General features: G+C 41.4%; 1 protein-coding gene across 1 annotated transcript in view; it reads right to left on the reverse strand.

Moving 5' to 3' along the window:
- Positions 1–11,288, reverse strand: part of si:dkey-175m17.7 (uncharacterized) — a 38,810-nt gene extending 27,522 nt beyond the window's left edge. The window contains exon 1 of the mRNA XM_061739232.1: positions 10,969–11,288. The gene's annotated coding sequence lies outside the window, so the exon portion shown is untranslated. The remainder of the gene's footprint in view (positions 1–10,968) is intronic.
- Positions 11,289–11,524: the final 236 nt, after the last annotated feature.

An 11,524-nucleotide genomic window follows, 5' to 3' on the forward strand; every position in this document is an offset into this window, starting at 1 on the left:
TTCAAGGTTCAAGGTTCAAGATTCTTCCCTCCTAAAGGGGAGTTTTTCCTTGCCACTGTTTGGCTTAAGGCTTTTCTCCCACAAGGGGAGTTTTTACCTGCCATTGTTTATGTAATAATTGCTCGGAGGTCATGTTCTGGGTCTCTGGAAAGCGCCTAGAGACAACTTTTGTTGTATTAGACGCTATATAAATAAAATTTAATTGAATTCAAGGTTCACTTTATTGTCATACCAAGTACAAGTGGAACGAAATTTCGTTTCCACTGGCTCAAAGCAAGCAATAAAAACAATTAAAAAAATAAAAACTCTAATACTAAAAGATAAGGACACTAGGCTAAAAACTAAAACGCTGCTTGCAGTACTCATTGTCGAGGGTAGATAGGAAACGGGTACTGTAGGGCATAACAATTCTCACTACACACTTGGACAGTACTATAAAACGGTGACCTTGCTACACTATCGTGAGAAGGGGGTGAATTCAGACACAGCTTGCATCTGTTGAGGTCTCTGGTTACATTGATATGAGTACAAGGTACGTCAGTGTTTTTATTTAAATATTTCCACAAACTGGAAAGTCTATTATGACACATAACAATGAATGTTGCAACGATCTGACTTGTACTCAGTGCAGTCAGAATGTATCCTGATTTGTTTTCTGCAGAAATACTCACTCACTTTACATGTTTTTGTAATAACACTTATAAAGTCTTGCACTACTGAATCAACACATTCACTTAGGAATTGAGTGCCTCATATGCTTCTGGCCCTGTCAGTAGTGATTTTGCTTCAAAGCAACGTAAAAGTGGTAATAGCGAGATACAAACAGTAAGTATTAGCTCTCTGGGGCTCAAGGCAACCAACGACTGTGAAAGTGTACGGCAGCTGTTGATAAGTGGGCTCATGAAATACTGCTTAATTGACTGTAAATGTGGAATCACTCCTGTTGGTGGCTGATAATTAATATAACACATTAGAAGAACCTGATTAAATTCTGCAAATAGCTAATCTGCCACCATACCGAGTGCCTTATTGTGTGTGTTGCCAACCTCCTCGTTCTGCTTCACTCTGAAATGTTAGCCAAACGGCAGGCTACCGTTTACAAAGTGTAAAGACTTATTTTGGAAACGAGTTCGGAGCCTGTTGCTTACATGATCACATAACCAATTTGTTATTTCCAGTTTGTAATTGGAGTGTTTTCATTGAATTACACTTCTTATCAGTTTAGGCTGGCAGATATCAGATTGCCTCTGTGGTGGCAGCCCCAAAAAAAAAAGAAGAAACAGAAAAGCGAGAGCCGACAACAAAACTACAAATTCAATATAGGCCCAAATAAATATGTTAAGGACTTTGGGTTGTCGAACAATCTGTAATGGATAGGTCCTCCTTTTGTAAACACCCAATTCTAAAAAAAGTTTAGAGAAATGTGTAAAAACAGAATGAAATAATTTACAAATCTCATAAACTCGTAGACTTTTTTTAATAGAGTACATCGAAATCATCCAGAAACATCTCTGTGCACAAGAGATGAGTTTGAAAAGCAATTTTTGGTGCATATGAGTGTTGCACCCTCAGACAGCCCTGCATTAAGAGCAGGCGTGATGGTGTTCCTGGTGAATCTGAGGTTCAACAGGTGCAGGTTAGAGCACGATCTGGAAACGCAGCTGTCTTCTCGGACCAAAGCGTGTTTAAATATGAAGAGGATGAAAACTGACTAAAAAGGAGAAGAAACATGGCAGCAACTTTTCATAAGAAGGCCTTGCATCTTTTAGTAAGGCGATGCTAAACCACATACTGAATCCATCAACACAGCGTGGCTTCGCAGTAGGAGGGTCGAGGCGCTGAACTGCCCTGCCTGCAGTCCAAACCTTTCACCAGCTCAAAACATTTGGAGCATCATTAAGTGAAAGCTATGACAATGAAGCCTCAGGACTGCTGAGCAGCTGGAGTCTCTATTAGACAAAAATGAGAAAAGATTCCTCTCCTAAACTTCCAGCTGTGGAGTTGGGTGGACGCCAAACTGTCTCACCTTCAAGATTTGATATTCTTTAGTGTTATCTTTTGAATAAAAGAATTCACGAGATCTGCAAATCTTTTAATTTCTATTTACATTTGACACAGTAACCTAACTTCATCATAATGATTCATAACATACAGCTTACTACTACAAAAACCAACCAGGTTAATCACTTGACACATATGAAGCTGGCTGCAGATGAGGAAGAAGTCGTGAGTACCTTTAAAAGCCACAGAGATCTTAGTTGAGAGCCCAGTTTTGACACAGCGAGCTGCTGAGAGTCACAGGATGGATCACGGAGCGGGAAAGCAAATGCAAATGTGTGCGGATGATTAGCCTTGAATATTTAAAGTAAAAAAGGCTTAAGTATGCTCTACTAAGGAAATCAGGTTAACTGCTTCTCAACTGGAGCACATTAAAGTGTAATGATTTGAAATATAAACCCACAAAGATGAAAAGACATTTAAAAAAAAAAGAGAAAAGAAAAAAAAAGAGGCGGGGCGCTCAGTTCCAGTTAGTGAAAGCCGTATGAGCCTGCAGGGGAGATCATGCCGTCCTCAACGGGCCCACACCCCACCAGCAGAGGAAAAAGATAACAGCTTTATGGCCAGAGGGAGGAGGGCGGCACACATGCAGTGTTTTTCCAGAAGATTTAATGCATCCAAACACCTGAACAACCCCTGCAATATAATGCATAATTAAAGTGAGTCTATAAAAGAGAGAAACAGCACCTGACATGCATGATATGAGAGCACATTCACGGTAGGGGATTGCATGGAGTAGAGTGATGGTCGTTCACTCCCCAGTAAACAGTCGCAGGCTCATTGAGGCCGTTTGGTGCACAGTCCTTCTCCAGATGCAGAGGTAGTGCAGGCTGGGTTTTGGGGCATTAAGCTGTTGAGGGGGTGTTTTGGGGAACAGATGGTTGTCTGGCTGCGCAAGATAGATGGCAAGCTCCCCGCTCCTGCGTTAACGCAGCTATACTTCATCAAAAAGCGCCCGACAACCCAACGCCCACACAGCAGCGTTGGACGCATGCAAAGAAAAACCCAGGCAGCGACGCAGAGATGCTCAACTTGCTGATGTGTCAAATTATTCGAGTCAGAAATGCTATTCCTCTGCTGCAAAGAAGAAAATAACCTTTTCTTTCATCACAGAAAATGAAGGGTTCTGAACCTTGTGGATGACAGGTAAATCCGTCATCTGAGACTGAGTCACCAGTTTCCAGAGGCCACTGAGCAGGTGCCTTCAGTCAGAGCAGAGGACCATCAGCCTCCCCTCAGACTGAGCTGCTGTAAATGAAATAAAGCAGACTTTTCTTTTTGATGACATTCTAAAAACTCACACTGAGAAACAAAAAGACGACACTGGACACAGCAAAAAAGGTGGTAGGGATGTTCACAAATACTCTCCAGGAGTAGGTGCACAGTTCATGAAAAATGTTATCCAAAAGGGGTTTCTTGCAAGTTTGTGGGTAAGATATATTGAATTTATAAATTAAGAGGTGTTTACTTCAAAAACACGTTAGTAAATGTTTTTTTCTGCGTTTTATGTCCAAATTCTGCTCAGTGATTATAATTTCCTTTAAATGGCACTAAACCACCTTGTAAGGATGTTTTGGGTGTTTTTGATGGAGACGTTATTTCACTCAGCACAGAATGCCATTTTAAACGACATGTAGGCCAACAGTTGTGGCTGTTGTGGAGGAACAACAACCAAAACATTTGGGACAACAAACTCAACAAAATCCAGCAGTGAACAAAAAAAACAAAAAAAACAAAAAGTTCAAAAGACCAAAAAAGCTTGAAGACCTCACCGCCTGCAGCCCCTACTGTCTCTCTGATAATTCGGTTCATGTCTACGTCTCATACACGTTCTCAGACGGGAGGATGAAATCTATCAAAATCAGCACGTTCAGGTCAGACCTGCTCTCGTGAAATCTGAATTGTGCAATAAAAATGTAAATAATCTCTACTGGGATCAAATAAATCATAGAACCATTAATTAACTTGTTTATTAGTATGTTGTAATGTTGTTTGTGCAAATTAAGGCTCTTATATAATATAACACTGTGCATCTCCTAATTACAAACAAATTAAACCGCAACTTCAGCATTAACAACACAGTAGCTCCCTTTCTATTTGAATGCTGCTAGTAATTTTAGGCATTTGACTAATTTATTTCTAAAACATGAAGGAGAATTGGATAATTTACTGTATGTTGGGATTAAAAGAGGCGCTTAGTTGTTCAAAAGAAAAATGTCAGCCTCATTAATGTTTCTTACCTGCACAGAGGTTGATATCAGAGAATAGGCTGATTTACAACCCACCCCAGTGGCAGGAATGATCAGGCCCGTCAGGTCCTAAACCCTGGATGTGCATTATCTGGCCACAAACTACTTCTCCGTTGTTTTTCCTGACAGTGGAAATACATTTGGGTGGACATCAACGCTTTGTGTGTAAGCATCTGAATACGCAAATGAGGCTCGGGTTTACTCGTGAGAAAAGCCGACCGTCAGCAAAGCATCGCCGTGAACCTTGATACTGATGTCACATCCCTGCGGGTACAAATGTTAATTGTGAGTGCGGCAGAGTGGGTCATAGACGAGGGAGATGGAGCAGAGCGAAGCTCCTCCTGCAAATTGTAAATATGATATGAATGACACTGACAACTTAAAATCCCCAGTGCACTTATATGCTTGTCAAAGCAGACAAAAAACACCTCAGGATAATTTAATAATTTCTTATTTTTCTCTTTAAACCATTCAGTTTCCAGTGGTTTTGATGTAATCAGTGTTTTACTGTAATGTGGTTAAATAGGACTTCTATCAACTGTACATTAATGTGTCCAGTACCTTCTTAAGAGCATTTAGAGCATGCCAATTTTTATCATTAAAAATTGCATTAAATGTTTCAGATCATTATCACTCAAACTCTAATCAGCCTTATGTCATGACTTTAATGATGCAAAATGGGTTTGGGACTAATTCAATGATATGCAACTCTGTGAACGTGACCATTCTGGTGATTCAGATGTTTTGTCAACAATGAGCAATAATGACACACAAGGATAACTATTGTTAAAGGTTACTAAGGCTGCTTAATGTCTGAACTGGTGCACCCTGCTGTTTAGGTTTATTCTGATTAGCTGATATGGTTTGTTTACTGCTCATCTGTCTTCACCTTTGGTATAAATTTGCCTTTCGCTGCAACCTGTCTCATCAGAGCTCACACCATGACAGGTTAGTAAGGAGAAGTCAGGATAATTACATCACTTAATCTCCACAGTCAGCGGACAGACATTGATGGAAACCAGGGTACAAAACTGGCCAATCAGGAAGCGGCACAATAACAAACACTCACTATTATTTATTTTTCTCCTGCACTCATCAGTCAAACTGATTTAACAGAGAGGCAACCTTGTGACAGGACAGCGAGCATCATGTCCACAGCAAATGTATTTGTATTTCCAGTTTATTTAGCATGAGTGGAAATGAGAGTGTTTGTGCTTTAGCTTCAGAGTAGTATTTCTGACTATTGTTAAATCACGTAACAGTGACATCAACTATCTCAAGTCTATGCTGAGGGGTTCGAGGCTAAATCTTTCTCGGCTTGATGACTTTTGTTACTGCACATTATATAAACCAGGACAATTTAACAGCTCCCTGGAGTGTTAAAATAATGGATCAGGAGTTATATCTGTGCGCTCTTTCTTCAGAAAGTAAAAGAAATGGTATCCCAAAATAGAAAACTAAGAATAGAAACTGACAAAAGCAGCACTGAGAGAAGCTCTGTGGCTGCTTGGGATTTGAGATCTTTGTCGGGTGAAGATATAAAGAGAAAAGTATTCTGCTCTTAGCTCATTTAAATTATCCTCTTAGATGCACTCATATATCTTGGCTGGCTGTAATGAAAAGGGAACCAAATGTCCTTGTTTTGAGATGGCAAGCACTATTTAAAAACATCAATTTTCTAACATGGTGGATTACAAGAAAAAAAATAAAATAAAAATGACAGATATGTGAGGCAGAAGCTGCACAAATGTGATGTGATGATGCAAACCTTTGGAAAGAAGCGAGTAACCAAAGCATTTGATCTCCTGCAGGCCTTTCCCTTCAGAAAAATAACCCCAAAATTATTATCTGACACTATTCTTTTTGACAGGAAGCTGCTTAACTTGAGCCAAAAGCAAACAAACAAACAAAAAAGAAAATTCCCCAGAAACAGGCTGTTAGTTGCAGTGTGGCAACAACAGCCTGTTTCTGTTTCCCCTCTGGAACCCTCTTTATCCTCGAAGAAAACCTCCAAGAAAGAACGAGTCCTCCGGAAAACCACAACACTGCACCCCCCGCGGCCCTCGAACAATTCCCCCCCTGCGTCATTCGGGCCTGCAGCATCAACATTTACAGGAACTTAATGGCTTGATGATTATTAATGGTGGGGGTGGCTGAGGTATTTTCAGGGAAAGTTCAGTCTTGTCTGCCCAATGTAAAACTTCATCTCTGTGTTTGTTGTCAGCATATTTGTACCAGTCTTTTTCCATTCAAGAATGTTCATGTTACATTTGTGAGGTGCTGTACAAATAAACCCTATGAGGAATTTGTTATATATTTTCAGATAGGGCCAGCCCAGGGGTCGGCAACCCAAAATGTTGAAAGAGCCATATTGGACCAAAAACACAAAAAACTAATATGTCTGGAGCCGCAAAAAATGAAAAGTCTTGGCCTTAAGCCTTAGAATGAAGGCAACACGTTGCATATTTCTATATTAGTTATAACTGGGGAAAGATTTTTTTCAAGAAAATTTCGAGAAAAAAGACGAAATGTTGAGAAAAAAGTCGAAATTTCGAGAAAAAAGGTGAAATGTTGAGAAAAAAGTTGAGGAAATAGTCAAAATTTCGTGAGAAAAGTCGAAATGTTGAGAAAAAAGTCAAAATTTCGAGAAAAAAGTTGAAATGTTGAGATTAAAAAGGAAAGGAAAAAGGAAGAAAAAAAGAAGAAAAAAGAAAATAAAGAGAAAAAAAAGAAAACAGAGGAAAAAAAAGAAAAAAAAGAAGAAAAAAAAGAAAAAAAAGGTCAACATTTTTTGAAAAAGCTCCAGGAGCCTCTAGGGCGGCGCTAAAGAGCCGCATGCGGCTCTAGAGCCGCGGGTTGCCGACCCCTGGGCCAGCCAGTCCCCCCTTTTTAAACTTTTTCAGATAATGGACAAAATGACATAATACATCTAGTTAAAGTTGCTCTGCTAAATCTCATATTTTCATTTCAAAATGAGAAATAGGTTTTCATCCATCCATGATACAAATTTTAAAGAGATACACCAACATTTTGTCATCAACCCCAGAGTTTGATCAGGAGGTTTACTCTCCTCTCCAATAACATCCAATAACCCAGTCTGATCGCTATACCTTGCCTACGTGATAAAATAAACATCTGAACAACTCTTCTGATTTACATATTGTGACCATGGACTGTATAAGAACAACTGGACACCTATAGGTTTCCTGCAGGGTGCTTTTGAAGCCTCTTTTTCCTTCTACTGCACTGTGTCATGTTGAAAATGAGCAGGCCTGGTAGCCGGCAGGAACACGCCTACCGTATTTCAGTTACAGTTAACTGTTTCAGCTTGGCTGACTTAGCTCATGTTAACCTATGATCCTTAATATTAGTTTTCAGTCATTTTGATCAAATCTGTCCAGACATCCTCTTTTCAAGTGTCCCTATCGATAGAACCTCTGAAACGAGTGCTGATGAGAGCAGAGGTGAAACAAGGACCAGCAGGGCTGCACTGGGGCCGGCGCTCGTTTGGCAGGGTTTCACCCAGTGAGGTAAGACAGGTTTTACGGTGTTAGTGACTGCAGATCCCAGTAAACTTACACTGGAAGGGTTCTGAAATGACCCGCCGAGGCTCCTGGCTCCTTAAGCTGATCCATAGAGCTGCTGAGCTGCCGGCAAACATTTGCAGTGGGAATCCAAATACAAGTCAATACAAAGTTCTAAGTAGGGAAATTGATAAAAGCTAGCCATTGGCTGTACCAGTTGCCAATCAAAAATGTACACCACTAATTATTCATAGATCTTTTGCTTTATATGTTGTAATTTTACCTGGTGTGATAAAAAAACAGTAATTTTAACATGGGGGTCAGTAAAGATTGACTCGCTTTTGGAGTCCTCCCCCGGTGGTCAGTCGAGGAACTGCAACCTCTCTTACTTCCACACTGGCTTCAATTCCAAAAGTTGGCACTAAGTTGTGACTCGTACATTTACCTTGTGTGTAAATACCTACATAAAATGAGATGCAACATTTTTATAAACAGATGCACAAGGAGAGCTATATTTTGGTGAAACATCACGATCTTGGCCCAGAGATTTCCAGCTGTAGCAACACTGTTGCCAGATAACGCACCATCAGTGAGTTTAAGAAGCCAGTGCAGCCTATCAGCTAGCCAGCTCATAGTTTACAGACAGTTACAACCAGTTTGGGGTGCTGCGGTGACTGCGTCCAGGTAGAAGCACTTTCCTCCTTGAATTTATTTACATAAAGTAAATGCAGAGGTCACAACATGTAAATAAGTGCATTTTGGAGTTGTTTGGAAGTTTATTTTGTAATTTACTCTATGTAAGTATGTATATATATCAATCTCCTTCCAGTGACAATGCTAACCTGGGCTAGCAGGAGCTTTGTCAGCCAGGATTATTAGATACTCAGAGAAAAGAGCATTTATCCTCTTATCAAGTCTGGCGTGGACAACAAATTAGTTAATTCCCGAAATGTCGGTATCTCCCTGTTATTTGGCAAATCCTGAGCAGCACAGGAAATAAACAAGTCATTCAAACTCAGTCTACCTGCCTGTTCGACTTGAAGGCTGCCTCCAGAATTTCAGGTCCTCCTTGCAACAGGGCCAGAAAATCTATTTACGGTGTCGGTACGCCTCGACCCCAGAGACAGTCGTGGCCCGAGACCCCGAGGCCTGTGTTTGCGAGTTGTCCTTCTACACGTTGAACATGGGTGAAATGTCTCCTGAAAGCCTTGAGGGACTTTCTTTTTTGGCACAAACTTTCACTTGTACTCAAGGATGAAGTGATTAATTTTGCCGTGAAAGGTCAACAAGACTGTCACCTCCCAAACTGGTTAAAGGTCAGCTTCACTCTGACTTCAAAAACACTCTTCCAGCTGTTACCCAGCACCAAAACTCAGTAAAAGACGGGGAGACTGTGACCCTGTTTCACATTTGATCTGATACTGATCCGGTGACACTAATCTTGAGCGACAATATATTAACATCCCTCAGAGCCTTTTTCTACATGTACCATTCTGCCCGACGTGGAGGCAAATCACAGCGTGACATCTCAGCGGTTTCAGAAAAACAATCATAATCATTTCCATTATCATTCCTGTTAAATTTTCAATGATCTAATTGACTAAACAATCTCAACTTGATATCTGTCACTAAATAGTGATCCCTAAAAGTTAAATTTAAGACATGGACAGGTTTAGATTTGCACAAATATAATTTCTAGTGAGTATTTTTTGCAGACAATGCAGCGTGTTCCATCAGGTTCAGAGTACACGGGTGTACATACTAAATTGGGATCGATTCTGATAGTGATGTGGAACTTCAGATGATCCCTGAAAGCACTTGGCAGGGTAACACGATAGCCCCATAAGACTTTGTGTTGCCATAAAGGTGGTTTACGCTGGGAACACGCACCTATCATGATGCAGTATGTTCCCTTTATATCGTAAATATCTTTTACAGGACGTTATCAGCCCCGTTGTTCATCACTTGGATTGACTTTTTAATGTTTCTGTTCTGCAGTCATGTAAAACGTTAGATCTCATATCATCCACAACATCTACTGACATAGTCAGCCTCAGCTTTGTTGAAGTGAATCACTGCAACGTCACCGGAAAGGCTGCCTGTGCTTTTACATAAGCATTCATTCGACCCTATGATGTGTAAGAAGGTTTAAACTGCGAGCAGGACAGTTGAACAATGACTCTACGTAGAGCTGATCAATACAAGTGACACAGTCACATTAAAGACTCCTATTAATGTCTGCAATACTGCCTGCAGGAAATTTATGCCTGAATTGGGTCTGTCCCCACATCATTGGACACTGCAGTCATCCAGCCAGAGCAGTCCAACCTCTACTGTCCCCAGCTTCTACTTTTTGGACAAAACTAAAGAGCTTCAGCACATAAAACACATGTGTGATCTCTGAAAGAGCCATCCAAATAGCTCTCGTTAGTTAATTACATTGATTTTTGTGCAGCTGGCATTCAAACCACTGGCTGTTGCTGTTACAACCATCTCACGTGCTGCCTACCATCAGCTCTTTGTTGTCTCATAAGCACTGCCACAAGGGGAAAAAAACCCAAACAAACAGGAAAACAGTAACAAATGGTGACAGTCCTCTTCTGGATGGTTGTTTATAAAGCTGTTGTGACGGTCAGAGATTGGAAATGCGTCGGATCCCGTCGCTGGGTGGCGCACTAACCAACTACCATGTGCATTAAATCGCATCTTTGCAGTCTTTGAAGGTTTATCATGGTGAGAAATAAAGCTGATGTGCGCGCCAGGCGCAGGGCCAGCAGCAGGCCTGTGCCTTCACCTCCTCCCTCGGATCAAATATGGATTTGTAACATTAGAGTCCATTAGATATATACTAGTGTACACTTGGCACCTTTCACATGGCTGCAGTTATTCCTCTAAACGAATGATGCTGACATCCCTCAAACGCCTTGCTTTGTTTCCTTCTATGTGTCATCACACTGAATGCAAATTGAAAACAAGCCGAGCTGGGAGAGCTGCAGCAGGATTTTGTTTGTTGTTTTTTATGTTTTTGTCTATCACCGTCCGTGCGCCGTGCGCGCCTCTGCGCTACGGCCGTCCTGCTGCTGCTGGGGTCCATGGGGGGCAAAACGAGCAAAACACTGATAATAACAACCACTTACATCAAGAGTGGCAGTCCCGAGGTGCGCGCATCGTTCAAGTGCAGACCCGACAAACCCTCATGGCTGGAGTGGCCGACGCAGTTGTTGTGATCCAGATGTGTAACACCTCACTGCCCGCTCGGTGGATACATGTAGCCTTTTATGAAGAAAAAAAACCCCATCAACCAACAAATAAAAATGAAAAAAATGTAAATTAAAAAACGTCGGTAAATTCAAAATGGTTGGAGTTGGGATGGAGTGGGACTGCTTTACGCGCAGCTCTGTCGGAAATGATGAATGTCATGAGGAGCGCTTCTCCAGCTCAGCTGGCGTCACGTCCGAGCGTGTGCCGCTCTGAGCAGCGCTGCGTGCGCATGTGTGTGTGTGTGTGTGTGTGTGTGTGTGTGTGTGTGTGTGTGTGTGTGTGTGTGTGTGTGTGTGCGTGCGTGCGTGTGTGTGTGTGTGTGTGTGTGTGTGTGTGTGTGTGTGTGTGTGTGTGTGTGTGTGTGTGTGTGTGTGTGTGTGTGTGTGTGTGTGTGTGAGGACACTGTGGATGACATCATCCCGGACCAATGGC

Source organism: Cololabis saira, chromosome 14 (assembly GCF_033807715.1).
Source record: "Cololabis saira isolate AMF1-May2022 chromosome 14, fColSai1.1, whole genome shotgun sequence".
Classification (NCBI taxonomy): Eukaryota; Metazoa; Chordata; class Actinopteri; order Beloniformes; family Belonidae; genus Cololabis; species Cololabis saira.